This window comes from Capra hircus, chromosome 25 (assembly GCF_001704415.2).
Source record: "Capra hircus breed San Clemente chromosome 25, ASM170441v1, whole genome shotgun sequence".
Classification (NCBI taxonomy): Eukaryota; Metazoa; Chordata; class Mammalia; order Artiodactyla; family Bovidae; genus Capra; species Capra hircus.
In genome coordinates, this window is record NC_030832.1 from 11081643 (window position 1) to 11095941 (window position 14299).

A 14299-nucleotide genomic window follows, 5' to 3' on the forward strand; every position below is an offset into this window, starting at 1 on the left:
AACAGTGGACCCACTTCCCCGCGAGGCAACACTTACTGGGATTAAAGTTGTGGCTGTATCTTTCCTGCTGACCTTGTCCCCACTGGCACCTGTGGTTGCCCGTGTTACCCACTGGCCCCTCCCACACTGGAGCTCGCAGCTCTGGGAAGAGACACTTGCACATGGATACAGTCTGTTTTTCCCCCCACTCTTGAGTTTTTCCCAGTGAATGCATGAACCAGCCTTTCCCCCATCCCCACCTCAGCTGTCCAGCCTGCAGGTTGCCTTGGCTGCAAAGTCAATAACAGAGAAAACTGGGCTTTGACTGCGACAGAGCCTTCTGTTCTCCTGCTAGGAGATCATTTGTCATGTCCTATCTAGGACCCAGCCTGTGCCAGCGTCACAGAGGGTGGAAGAGACGTTGCAGGCTGTTTCCCGCCTGTGGGTGGACAGGTCCGGTATCCAGCGCCTCTTGAGCCACAGAGGCTGCTCTAAAGCTACTGTCCATAATCTCCCCTCCCGCTGATGGGCAGGTTCCAATGATGGAAGGATGAGACTTACCCAGCCACAACACATAGCACTGTGCCACAAGCAGAGTTTTTACAGCTCTGGTATCTGGCTCACCCCATGTGAACCGCAGGACTACTTTGTTTTTTCATTCCTGTGTTTAGCGAAACTGTAGCAATCCTGCTGTTTATGAATACGTTGACCCTAGGAGCCAGGACAGCATCGTAGTTATGAGCTGAACTCAGACAGACATGGCCCTACAGTCCCAGCTCTGTTCCTCCCTAGCTGGGTCACTTTAGGGGAGGTACTTAAGTTCTGGGAGCTTCGGTTTCTTCATCTGCAAAATGGGAATATTAGTATCTACTCCATAGAGCTGTCGCAAGAGTCTCTTGAGAAAATTAAGGTGGACACTCCACGTAGTGCTCAGCACACAGTAAGCTTGGCAATAAACAGTATTACAGTAATTATTACTATGATCATTATGAGAACTGGATGGGAGGAAAGTGTAAATGTACCTTGAGCCCTGGAGGTGGGGGTGGGGGGTTCTGTTCCTTTTGTGGAGTAGAGACTCGCTTTGTTTCTTGTGTTTGCAGTCCAGGTGTGGGGTGGAGCTCCCTTCATTGCAGGTGGGGGTCGGGATCCGCCTTCTCTTCTGACATTTAGCGTAGTTCATGGACATCACGCGTGTGCTGTGTTACGCTCTTCAAACTCTTCCACGTTGTATTCCCTCCTTGAGCTGCCCAGCCCTGGGGGTCTGATCTTTTTTCCCCATTTCTGAGTGAGGTATTGTGAGCCATGAGGCTTGTCCATAGCCTCACTGGGGGCTTTCCGAACAAGAGGAGGAGTGTCTCCTGGATCAATAGGAAGTGCAAGTGTAGATTTGGTGCAGGCCCTAAGCCCCCTTGCCTTTTTCATGAAGGAAGTGTGGGGAGGGCTTTGGGGTCTGTGATGTCTTCTCGAACCTGCCCTTTCTCTTCTCACCACAGGCAGCGTCTCACCCGGAAGCCCTCAGATCCTTGGGGCTGCCGGCAGCGCCATGCATCGTGCTGTGTGTCTTGTGGAAACTCCTATTTCCACAAGAAATAGGAAATATTTTTTTAAATATTTTTAAAATAAATATTTTTATTTATTTATTTTATTTCATTTTTACACGGTGAGGGAGGCAGTTCTGTTTTCAGTAGCCCCTTGCCTTTCTGAGGGAGTGTTAGCCTGTGCCACTGATGGAGACAGAGGAGCTGACTTTACAGTCCAGGCATCTTAGCTCCTCTCCTGGGGGTTAAACCTGCACCCCCTGCATTGGAAGGCGAAAGAGAAGTCTTAACCGCTGGACCGCCAGGGAAGTCCTCATCAACTCCTTTCTGTTCCGCCCCCGAGTCTTGTCTTCTGGGCCTCCTGAACCCCCAGTGTGTGCACTCCGTCTCCCCCAGACCCTCTGCACTGACTTGACGCCTTACCGTTGGCCTCTCTCCTTGCTTCAGTCCACACACACCCCACCCCCACCGAGAGGATGTCACCCGACCCCCCTCAGGCACTCCATCCGGATTCCTTTCCTCCCCCCGGCCCCCCACCGCAGACTGAGGCTGGAGGTGCCTGCTGATTCCCAGCAGCCCAGCTCAGAGGGCAGGCCACCCCCGCTCCAGGAGCTCTCCTCCTGCTCTGCCAGCGTCGGCCCTGACCTCCTGGTGGTGTCTGCCGACACCAGGACTTGCCATCTCATCTTGGGGGCCCCCAGCACAGGGTCTGGCCCAGCAGTGTTATAAGAAGGGAGGGGATCTTGATGGCGACCTCCATGAGGGCAGCTGTCCTGTTCCGCTTCTCCAGCCCCTGCTCATCACGGGCCCTGGAGTGAGGCGGGCGTCCAGGGTAGGTGTGGATGGGCGAGTAGAAGCTCCTCCTCTCTGCCACTTGGTGGATGCTTGAGTGTATGGATGAGTGAGAGGTGGTTCATGCCTTTATGCCAAGAACTAGGTGTTTTTCACACGGACTAACTGGGCGTGGCAGGGGCAGCTTCAAGTAAATGTTTGCTTGGGTGGATAACTGTGTAACAACCCGGGACTCAGTAAATGTTCCGAGCAGGAGACGCTGACCCTCACAGGGCCACGCCTGTTTCCTGTCTGTCTTTGTTCATCCCAGCCCATCACCAGGCTACTTGGTAAATGGTGGCCAAGCTGAGTCACTGGGGGTAAAGTAATTCAGCTAACAGGGCTGTGCTCCCTGGCCCTGCAGGAGGGGCAGTGGCTCTGGTCTCTAAATTAGTGGGTGTCTGTCAGGGCTTGGAACCTGAAATTCTCAGCAAGGATGCCTTAGAGACACGTGGGCCTTTTTCACCCCTCGCCGCCCTCCCCTCTCCACCTAACTGCTCTAAATAAAGGCCTCCTCCTCCCCGCTTCATTCACATCTGGTCCTTCCAGCTGATGAAAGTGAAAGTGTTTTGTAGCTCAGCCGTGTCCCACTCGCTTCCCGGGGCGAGTTCTGTCTCCACCCCTCAGCAGTCACATGTCTGGACACTGCCCCTCGCCCCCACCCCTCTGAGTGTCAGCTTCTCTCTGACATGGAGATACTAAAATGTATCTATCCCAGTGGGTCTGTGCGAATCCAATAAAGCGTTTAATGTACTCAGTCTTCCCAGGTGGTGCTAATGGTAAGGAGTCCACCTGCCAATGCAGGAGACCTGAGTTCGATCCCTGAGTCGGGAAGATCCCCTGAAGAAGGGAATGGCAACCCACTCTAGTATTCTGGCCTGGAGAATTCCATGGACAGAGAAGCCTGGTGGGCTACAGCCCATGAGGTCGCCAAGAGTCGGACATGGCTGAGCATGCATGCACGCACTCAGAATGTTCAGTAAACATTAGTAGAAACACCTCCTCCTCCTGTTGCTGCTGATGCTACTGTAACTATCATATCACATGATCCCGGGAAAGGCCTGCCTACCCCGCTGTGTGCTCCCCACACACACTCCCCCTCCCCACAGCAGACCTGTGCGCACCTTTATCCTGTGTGTTCCTGGCCTCGTCGCACTTTCTGTAATGATCAGTCATCTGTCTTTTCCATCGACTGTAAGCTCTGTGAAGGCAGGATCCGAGGCTGATCTATTCCTTCCTCTAGCGCCTGTTTCACAGCAGGCTGTCTGTTGCATGAATGAGTGAACTAATTTGTGGCCGGATCATTGAGTAAACGAATGAATGATACCAGCCCATTAGCACGTCCCACGTGGGCTGCCGGCTCTAAAATAGAACTTGAAGTCATTCACTGATGCTGGGCTCCTTGGGAAACTAGCTCTAGAATTGTCCTGGGATTCTCCAGCCAGTGAGGCACTGTCAGATCAGCTGACTTGCCATGGCCTCTCGACAGGGCCTGATGCCCTTGATGGACAAGACCTTCTATATACTGTATAAATCACGGTGATATACTTAAATGGGAATGAAGAGGCACTCTGGAAGTGCAGAGGCGTGGGGACAGTCCCCTTGGAGAGACGGGGTGTGGTTGACGCCATTGTAAGGAAGGACCCAGGAAAGAACATGCGGGAAAATACAGGGGGCTGGGGGTCTGGTTCCAGGAATGGTAGCTCATTGTCTTGTTCACATCCTTCCATCATTTTAAAAATAGCTCTTCTTCATTTGATGGCATCTTTGTCTTCTTGAAGCTCAAAATAGAATTAACCTTTTCGGGAGGGAAAAAAAAAATACCCCCATTAAAATAGTTCTGAGTGTTCTTTTTTCCGTGAGGACTAACTGCCTTTGCTATTCTTAGTCTCAACCATAACTGACAATAGTATTACGATAAGAGTGCCAGGCAAGATGACTGCAGGGCCATGGGCAGGGAGGACTCATTAAGCGGCCACCAGAGGCGTCTGGCGCATTCCGCGAGCTGGGCTGCCATCCAGCCCACCGCTGCTGATGCTGCGTGTTGGCGGCAGCCCCAGGAGCACAACCATGATCCGTGGCCCCTTAAGTGCTGGCTCCTGTCCAGCGGGGCAGGCCCTATGTGGACACCAGTCTCTTCCCTGGGGGCCCAGCTGACCAACGGGGTCCCCGAAGGACCAGCTCTCTCCTTGTCTGCTCCTCACTCCCTGCCCAGGGGGAGTTGGGGACCAGGGAGCCGGCCTGCAGCCGCTTCTCTCTGTTTCTCTCCCCATCAGGGGGCTTGTCGTCTCTTGTCTGGGCTCATTCTCTCCAGTGGCCTGCCTTGTTGCCCCTAAATCCACCCCACACACACATGTTTGTATGTTCTTACAGCAAGTGTTTACGGAGCTGCTGTGATCGCCTGGATGTGGGGTGTGTGTTGATGGGGTTGGGGGTAGGGTAACATGAAGGGAGGTTGGCAGGGCAAGCTGGGCCACACCGAGAAGGTTCATGTGAGCCACGCTGAGGGCTGAGATGTGCACACCTGGCAAGGGGGCAGAGTTCACCGGCGTCTCTTTGCGTCAGGCTGCCTACAGCCCATTGGGCACCAACAGTCTTTCTAAATGCACTTCCTGCATCCCACCTTTCACGGTCCCTGAGGCTGTATGCGATCCAACCCCTGCTGCTGCAGCCTCGGCTCCTGGGAGCCACTCAGCTCAGCCCCGCCGGCCTGCCTTCTGCCGCTCCCATAAACTGCACTCCTCCTTCCTACAGTCTCCACATTGCTGTTCCCTCTGCCTGGCATGCCCTTCCTCCACTGAGGGCTCCCACCTAGACCCCCGACGGGTGTCTCTCCTCCAAGAGATGCTAAAGAGCCCCTTTAGGAGTCGGCTCCTCAAGTGAAACCCTGTCTCTGTTTCTCACACGAACTTCCCTCACGCTCGCCTGCTCACCTCTGGAAGGTGGCCTCCCAGCACTTGCCCTGCCTGGGCACTACTGTCTGCCAGTCTGTCCCCACCCCTTGCACAGAGACACTCCCTGAGGAAAGGCATCCTGGCTGAACATCCAGAGACATCAGCATCGCAGAGCCTGGCAGACGATGCTGGCCACCAGGCGCTTAGCTTAGGGTATCACAAATGACATAGACACCACCCTTACCCCATTTTGCAGATGAGGAACCGCAGCTGAGTGGTTTAGCCGCTGCACAGTAGAGCTGGCAGTGCAAGCTGTTCTGGAAGGTCACCTGGAATGTGATCACCTGGAATGTGATCATCTCACTGGGTGGATCTTGGATGGGTCTGTGGTTCTTGGGCAATCCCATGTGGTACAGAGCCGGGTCCCCAGAGAGGCCGGCCGGGATGGTGGCCCTGTGCTTCCCCTGTCGAGGGCCACTTCACAGGAGAGGCCAGGGGCCTGCACTGGATGCAGTGCCCTCTGTCTGTGCTCAGTGGTGTCTGACTCTGTGCGACCCCATGGACTGCAGCCCTCCAGGCTCCTCTGTCCATGGGACTCTCCAGGCAAGATACTGGAGTGGGCTGCCATTTCCTTCTCCAGGGGATCCTCCCGACCCAGGGATCAAACCAGTGTTTCTGTGTCTCCTGCATTGGCAGGTGGATTCTTTACCACTGCGCCGCCTGGGAAGCCCCTACACCCTGGTTTTCACGTTTTTAGGCCACACAAGCCCACTAGCAGCTTGCGGTGAAAAGGCACCACCATCGGCCCCTTTGGTCAGTTCAGTTCAGTCGCTCAGGTGTGTCCGACTCTGTGACCCCATGGACTTCAGCAGCCAGGCCTCCCTGTCCATCACCAACTCCCAGAGCTCGCTCAAACTCATGTCCATTGAGTCAGTGATGCCATCCAACCATCTCATCCTCTGTTGTCCCCTTCTCCTCCCGCCTTCAATCTTTACCAGTATCTGGGTCTTTTCATATGAGTCAGTTCTTCACGTCAGGTGGCCAAAGTATTGGAGTTTCAGCTTCAGCATCAGTCCTTCCAGTGAATATTCAAGACTGATCTCCTTTAGGATGGACTGGTTGGATTTCCTTGCAGTCTCAGGGACTCTCAAGAGTCTTCTCCAACACCACAGTTCAGAAGCATCAATTCTTTAGTGCTCAACTTTTTTTATAGTCCAACTCTCACATCCATACATGACAACTGGAAAAATCATAGCCTTGACTAGACGGACCTTTGCTGGCAAAGTAATGTCTCTGCTTTTCAATATGCTGTCTAGGTTGGTTGTAACTTTTCTTCCAAGGAGTAAGTGTCTTTTAGTTTCATGGCTGCAGTCACCATCTATAGTGATTTTGGAGCCCCCCAAAATAAAGTTTGTCACTGTTTCCCTGTCTGTTTGCCATGAAGTGATGGGACCAGATGCAATGATCTTAGTTTCCTGAATGTTGTTTTAAGTCAGCTTTTTCACTCTTCTCTTTCGCTTTCATCAAGAAGTTCTTCAGTTCTTCTTCACTTTCTGCCACAAGGGTGGTGTCATCTGCATATCTGCGGTCATTGATATTTCTCCTGGCAATCTTGATTCCAGCTTGTGCTTCATCCAGCCCAGCGTTTTACATGATGTACTCTGCGTATAAGTTAAATAAGCAGGGTGACAATATGCAGCCTTGACAAACTCCCTTTCCCAATGTGGAACCAGTCTGTTGTTCCATGTCCATTTCTAACTGTTGCTTCTTGACCTGCATTCAAATTTCTCAGGAGGCAGGTCAGATGGTCTGGTATTCCTCTCTTGAAGAATTTTCCACAGTCTGTTGCGATCCACACAGTCAAAGGCTTTGACATAGTCAGTAAAGCAGAAGTAGATGTTTTTCTGGAACTCTCTTGCTTTTTTGATGATCTAGCAGATATTAGCAATTTGATCTCTGGTTCCTCTGCCTTTTCTAAATCCAGCTTGAACATTTGGAAGTTCACGGTTCACGTATTGCTGAAGCCTGGCTTGGAGAATTTTGAGCATTACTTTACTAGCGTGTGAGATGAGTGCAGTTGTGCAGTGCTTTCAACATTCTTTGGCATTCCTTTTCTTTGGGATTGGAATGAAAACTGACCTTTTCCAGTCCTGTGACCACAGGACTTTTGGTCAGAACCTCACTAATCCTGAGGGGGAATCTGATCTGAACCAGACTGCATTCAACCTGCTGAAGAATTGCCAACTTTGTTCTGGGATGGACTCCACCCTTAAAAAAAAAATTCCATAAGCAGTAGGCACATTTGAAAATTCAGATGTTCGAATACACACTAGGTATGAGGTAACACCAACACATTATCATTCATCTTATTAGAGGTGACCGCAGTATTGTGATACAATAGGAAAATGTTCTGAGTGTTTTAGAAATGCACCCTGAAGTGTTTAGGGATAAAACATCATGATAGGTATAATTTACTTTGAGACAGCTTAGCAAAAAGGTGAAAATGATGAAATATGGGAAAGGGCTAAGACTTTATTAGATAAAGGGTCTTGAGGGTTTATTATACCATGCGCTCTACTTTCTGCCATAATTTGAAACTTTCATAGTGAAAAAATGAAATGACAGTCCTGGGAAAGACTGAGGTATTCTGAGATCTTTGCAGCCTCACCGCATCCTGCTGAGTCGTGTGTGGCCACTCAAGGCGTCCAGACCCCCAGGATGAGATTGAGATCTGAGGACATTGTATCCAGGCAGAGGCTCATGGTCTGATGACAGCCCCCACCGTCCTAACCCTGCCCCCATCATTCCGGTGTGACCGGCTTCCTTCCGCTGCAACCGACGGGCAGGTGCATGTTCTGTGAACTGCGTCTTGACTGGGAGGTGCCTTGGGGTTTAAAGGACCCATAGATTTTTCTTCTGTAAATTGAGGAGTGTCTTCAGAATTGAAGGCAGCTCTCCTTTGCTCATCGGCCGATGACCTGGGACCCTACTGAACTGCCTCCAGGTCCTGAGACCTCTTACAGTTTCCCTACCCTTCCTGAGCCTCCACTGTGCTAGAAATACGCGTGCTGGGAAAGCGCTGAGCGCAGAGCATGCATGAAGACTCCACAAATACCCGTCTCTAGTTCTGAATGGCTCAGTAGAAATTGCTCAGCTGTCAAACTCAGATTGCTACCATGTTGGGTTTCATCAGAAGCTGGCTGGGGTTTCCAGGGACTGGCGAGCTCGAGGATTCAGTGCGTGGCAAGGATGTGGGATTTCTCAGGTGGTCACCTTTCTGCTAAGCCCTTGTTGGCCCTGGGACCTGGGCCAGCAGAAGCCCTAGTGAAAACAGTCAGATTCGACTCCTGGATGGGATCCTCTGACCTTCATTTGGGGGTCCTCCTGTCCTCCCCTCCAAGGGCTGTATAGCCCAGCACTGCCCACAAGCCACACGGGGAGCCATCCCTACCCTTCTTGGTGTTCAGAGTGTTCTGAGCATCCCTCCTCTGAAAAAGGAGAAATCCCCATGAGTTCTTCGGGGGCTGCTGAGCCCCTTTCTTGCCTTCCTGCCGCAAAGCCTTTCAAGCCGTCCTTGAGGGTTTCTTGCGCGGATTAAAAACCAGGCCTGAGTGGCTCCGTTCAGCATTAACCTGGCATATTAATCACATTCCCAAGGAGGAGGATCTAATTGCTTATGATGGGTTGAAACTTGGAGTCCGCGGAGCAGATCCAGGCATCAGACGGGTGAGCGGAGCCCGAGTGGCTGAGCTTGGGGCAAGGACCCGCGGTTCTGGGCTGATGCCTCCTGCCCCCACTGACGAGATTCCAGCCCCAACCTGGGACCCCGCTGGCAATCAAGTTGGACAGCCAGCCACGGTGTTGGCGCGCCATTCCCCCCGGAGAAACATGCCGCTGAGGCACTACATCAGAGGGCGGCTCTGGGAGAAAAGACCTTGCTGTGACCTTGAAGCGGCCCCCAGGGGGCAACAGATGCTCTGTGTTCCTTCCTCCCCACTGGCATCCGGAGGAGGGTTGCAGATGAAACTCAGGGCACCCCATAAAATCTGAATTTCAGATAAACAGTGAATAATTTCCAAGTCTAAGTGAGTCCCAAATATTACATGGAAAGGTTTTATTGTATAGCCATACTTGAATACTGAAAAATTATTGAGTCATGAATTATTGAATATGGAGTTATGAATACTGAAAAATTCATTGTTTATCTGAAATTCAGATTTCACTGGGCATCATGTCTTTTTATTTGCTAAACCTGGCAGCACTTAAGAATCTCCCGGCTGTGCTTGGGTTCTTGGCAGAGCCTTGTGGGGACAGGGCTTGTCCTCAGATGTCTCTGAGCATGTGGGTGCCTTCTGCAGACTTGCAGAGCCCCAGGCTGGCTGGGGCGGTTGGCGAGGGGGCAGTGAGTGTCATGATCTGGGTGTGGGGCCTCGTGGGCGAGCAGCCCAGCCTCGCTATGGGTTCCCTCATTTGTCATGTGAGACTCATCAGAGAGGACGTCTCGTGTCCCTGTGAGGATGAGTAACCCTGTTCCTCCCATCCCCTTGCTCTGCCATGCCCTGTTCACCCCACTCAGCCTCCAGTCTGGAAGAAGCATCGCTTCCTCAAAGAAGGATGTCCCCCACCCCCAACACAGGCCCGATTTCCTTGTTCCAAGCCAGCCCCCTCTCCCCGCCGCCCCCCCCCCCCGCTAGTTCAGATGCATATGAGCAGGTGGGGCTCTGGGATCTGTGGGGCCCATGGCAACAGGCAGATGGAGGGCCCCTCATGCCGAAATTATTCAGATTTTCAACATGGGGATAGCACGTCACCACACGGGTCCAAGTTCTCACCCTGGGGCGTGCCTGGAAGCCAGCCCTGCCTATGAGGGCCAGGCAGACATGGGGGTGTGAGCCAGGAGAGTTCTGGGCATGGACCTGGGGCCCTTTGCCTGCCTCGGGGCCACACCAAGCAGACCCTCACCCCCAGAGTGGCCCTGGGAGTGGGGCCGTGTCACTACGTCTCCTCAGTTCAGTTCAGTCAGCTCAGTTGCTCAGTCGTGTCTGACTCTGCGACCCAATGAATTGCAGCACACCAGGCCTCCCTGTCCATCACCATCTCCCGGAGTTCACTCAGACTCATGTCCATCGAGTCCGTGATGCCATCCAGCCATCTCATCCTCGGTCGTCCCCTTCTCCTCCTGCCCCCAATCCCTCCCAGCATCAGAGTCTTTTCAAATGAGTCAACTCTTCGCATGAGGTGGCCACAGTACTGGAGCTTCAGCTTTAGCATCATTCCTTCCAAAGAAATCCCAGGGCTGATCTCCTTCAGAATGGACTGGTTGGATCTTCTGGCAGTCCAAGGGACCCTCAAGAGTCTTCTCCAACACCACAGTTCAAAAGCATCAATTCTTCAGCACTCAGCTTTCCTCACAGTCCAACTCTCACATCCATGCATGACCACAGGAAAAATATAGCCTTGGCTAGATGGACCTTAGTCGGCAAAGTAATGTCTCTGCTCTTGAATATACTATCTAGGTTGGTCATAACTTTTCTTCCAAGGAGTAAGCGTCTTTTAATTTCATGGCTGCAGTCACCATCTGCAGTGATTTTGGAGCCAAAAAAAAATAAAGTCTGACACTGTTTCTACTGTTTTCCCATCTATTTGCCATGAAGTGATGGGACCGGATGCCATGATCTTCGTTTTCTGAATGTTGAGCTTTAAGCCAACTTTTTCACTCTCCTCTTTCACTTTCATCAAGAGGCTTTTTAGCTCCTCTTCACTTTCTGCCATAAGCGTGGTGTCATCTGCATATCTGAGGTTATTAATATTTCTCCTGGCAATCTTGATTCCAGCTTGTGTTTCTTCCAGTCCAGCGTTTCTCATGATGTGCTCTGCATATAAGTTAAATAAGCAGGGTGACAATATACAGCCTTGACGTACTCCTTTTCCTATTTGGAACCAATCTGTTGTTCCATGTCCACTTCTAACTGTTGCTTCCTGACCTGCATACAGATTTCTCAAGAGGCAGGTGAGGTGGTCTGGTATTCCCATCTCTTTCAGAATTTTCCACAGTTTATTGGGATCCACACAGTCAAAGGCTTTGGCATAGTCAATAAAGCAGAAATAGATGTTTTTCTGGAACTCTCTTGCTTTTTCCATGATCCAGCAAATGTTGGCACTTTGGTCTCTGGTTCCTCTGCCTTTTCTAAAACCAGGTTGAACATCAGGGAGTTCACGGTTCACGTATTGCTGAAGGCTGGCTTGAAGAATTTTGAGCATTACTTTACTAGCATGTGAGATGAGTGCAATTGTGCAGTAGTTTGAACATTCTTTTGCATTGCCTTTCTTTGGAATTGGAATGAAAACTGACCTTTTCCAGTCCTATGGTCACTGCTGAGTTTTCCACATTTGCTGGCATATTGAATGCAGCACTTTCACAGCATCATCTTTCAGGATTTGAAACAGCTCAACTGGAATTCCATCACCTCCACTCGCTTTGTTTATAGTGATGCTTTCTAAGGCCCACTTTACTTCACATTCCAAGATGTCTGGCTCTAGATTAGTGATCACATCATCATGATTATCTGGGTCGTGAAGATCTTTTTTGTACAGTTCTTCTGTGTATTCTTGCCACCTCTTCTTAATATCTTCTGCTTCTGTTAGGTCCATACCATTTCTGTCCTTTATCAAGCCCATCTTTGCATGAAATGTTCCCTTGGTATCTCTAATTTTCTTAAAGAGATCTCTAGTCTTTCCCATTCTGTTGTTTTCCTCTATTTCTTTGCATTGATCACTGAAGAAGGCTTTCTTATCTCTTCTTGCTATTCTTTGGAACTCTGCATTCAGATGCTTATATCTTTCCTTTTCTCCTTTGCTTTTTACCTCTCTTCTTTTCACAGCTATTTGTAAGGCCTCCCCAGATAGCCATTTTGCTTTTTTGCATTTCTTTTCCATGGGGATGGTCTTGATCCCTGTCTCCTGTACAATGTCATGAACCTCATTCCATAGTTCATCAGGCACTCTATCTATCAGATCTAGGCCCTTAAATCTATTTCTCACTTCTACTGTATCATCATAAGGGATTTGATTTAGGTCATACCTGAATGGTTTAGCGGTTTTCCTTACTTTCTTCAATTTGAGTCTGAATTTGATAATAAGGAGTTCATGATGTGAGCCACAGTCAGCTCCTGGTCTTGTTTTTGTTGACTGTATAGAGCTTCTCCATCTTTGGCTGAAAAGAATAGAATCAATCTGATTTTGCTGTTGACCATCTGGTGATGTCCATGTGTAGAGTCTTCTCATGTGTTGTTGGAACAGGGTGTTTGCTATGACCAGTGCATTTTCTTGGCAAAACTCTATTACTCTTTGCCCTGCTTCATTCTGCATTCCAAGGCCAAATTTGCCTGTTAGTCCAGGTGTTTCTTGACTTCCTACTTTCGCATTCCAGTCCCCTATAATGAAAAGGACATCTTTTTTGGGTGTTGGTTCTTAAAGGTCTTATAGGTCTTCATAAAACCGTTCAACTTCAGTTTCTTCAGCATTACTGGTTGGGGCATAGACTTGGATAACTGTGATATTGAATGGTTTGCCTTGGAGACGAACAGAGATCATTCTGTCATTTTTGAGATTGCATCCAAGTACTGCATTTTGGACTCTTTTGTTTACCATGATGGCTACTCCATTTCTTCTGAGGGATTGCTGCCCGCAGGAGTAGATATAATGGTCATCTGAGTTAAATTCACCCATTCCAGTCCATTTTAGTTCACTGATTCCTAGAATGTCGATGTTCACCCTTGCCGTCTCTTGTTTGACCACTTCCAATTTGCCTTGATTCATGGACCTGACATTCCAGGTTCCTTCCTGTGATCATGTATGGATGTGAGAGTTGGACTGTGAAGAAGGCTGAGCGCCAAAGAATTGATACTTTTGAACTGTGGTGTTGCAAAAGACTCTTGAGAGTCCCTTGGACTGCAAGGAGATCCAACCAGTCCATTCTGAAGGAGATCAGCCCTGGGATTTCTTTGGAAGGGATGATGCTAAAGCTGAAACTCCAGTACTTTGGCCACCTCATGAGAAGAGTTGACTAATTGGGAAAAACTCTGATGCTGGGAGGGATTGGGGGCAGGAGGAGAAGGGGACAACCAAGGATGAGATGGCTGGATAACATCACAGACTCGATGGACGTGAGTCTGAATGAACTCTGGGAGATGGTGATGGACAGGGAGGCCTGGCGTTCTGCAATTCATGGGGTTGCAAACAGTCAGACACGACTGAGTGACTGAACTGAACTGAACTGATGCAATATTGCTCTTTACAGCATCAGATCTTGCTTCTATCACCAGACACATCCACAACTAGGTGTTGTTTTTGCTTTGGCTCCATCCCTTCATTCTTTCTGGAGTTATTTCTCCACTGATCTCCAGTAGCATATTGGGCACCTAATGACCTGAGGAGTTCCTCTTTTGGTATCCTATCATTTTGCCTTTTCATACTGTTCATGGGGTTCTCAAGGCAAGAATACTGAAGTGGCTTGCCATTCCCTTCTCCAGTGGACCACATTCTGTCAGATCTTTCCACCATGACCCACCCGTCTTGGGTTGCCCCGCAGACATGGCTTGGTTTTGTTGAGTTAGACAGGGCTGTGGTCCTAGTGTGATTAGATTGACTAGTTTTCTGTGAGTATGGCTTCAGTGTGTCTGCCCTCTGATGCCCTCTTGCAACACCTACCATCTTACTTGGGTTTCTCTTACCTTGGGCGTGGGGTATCTCTTCCCAGGCTGCTCCAGCAAAGCACAGCTGCTCCTCCTTACCTTGGACGAGGGGTATCTCCTCACTAGTTTCTCAGAAAGGGTGGAATTTGTTTATTAATGAAATCCTTCTTAAATAGTGGTAACTGATTCCAATTTCAGAAAATTCCCGTGAAGACAAAATTTAGCACCCCCTCTGGAGGGTGGCATACTAAGTGTGATGAATGACGCTGTGTGCTGACCTGTGTGGTCACTGGGTTTATTTATCTCCTCCATCAGGGCCACTGCAGGGACCCTTTGTGTTCATGGTCTGTCCCAGATCCCAGCG

General features: G+C 50.1%; 1 protein-coding gene across 2 annotated transcripts in view; it reads left to right on the forward strand.

The window, feature by feature from the left end:
- Positions 1 to 14299, forward strand: part of SNX29 (sorting nexin 29) — a 603176-nt gene that overhangs the window by 518757 nt on the left and 70120 nt on the right. The gene's annotated exons all lie outside the window — the stretch shown is intronic.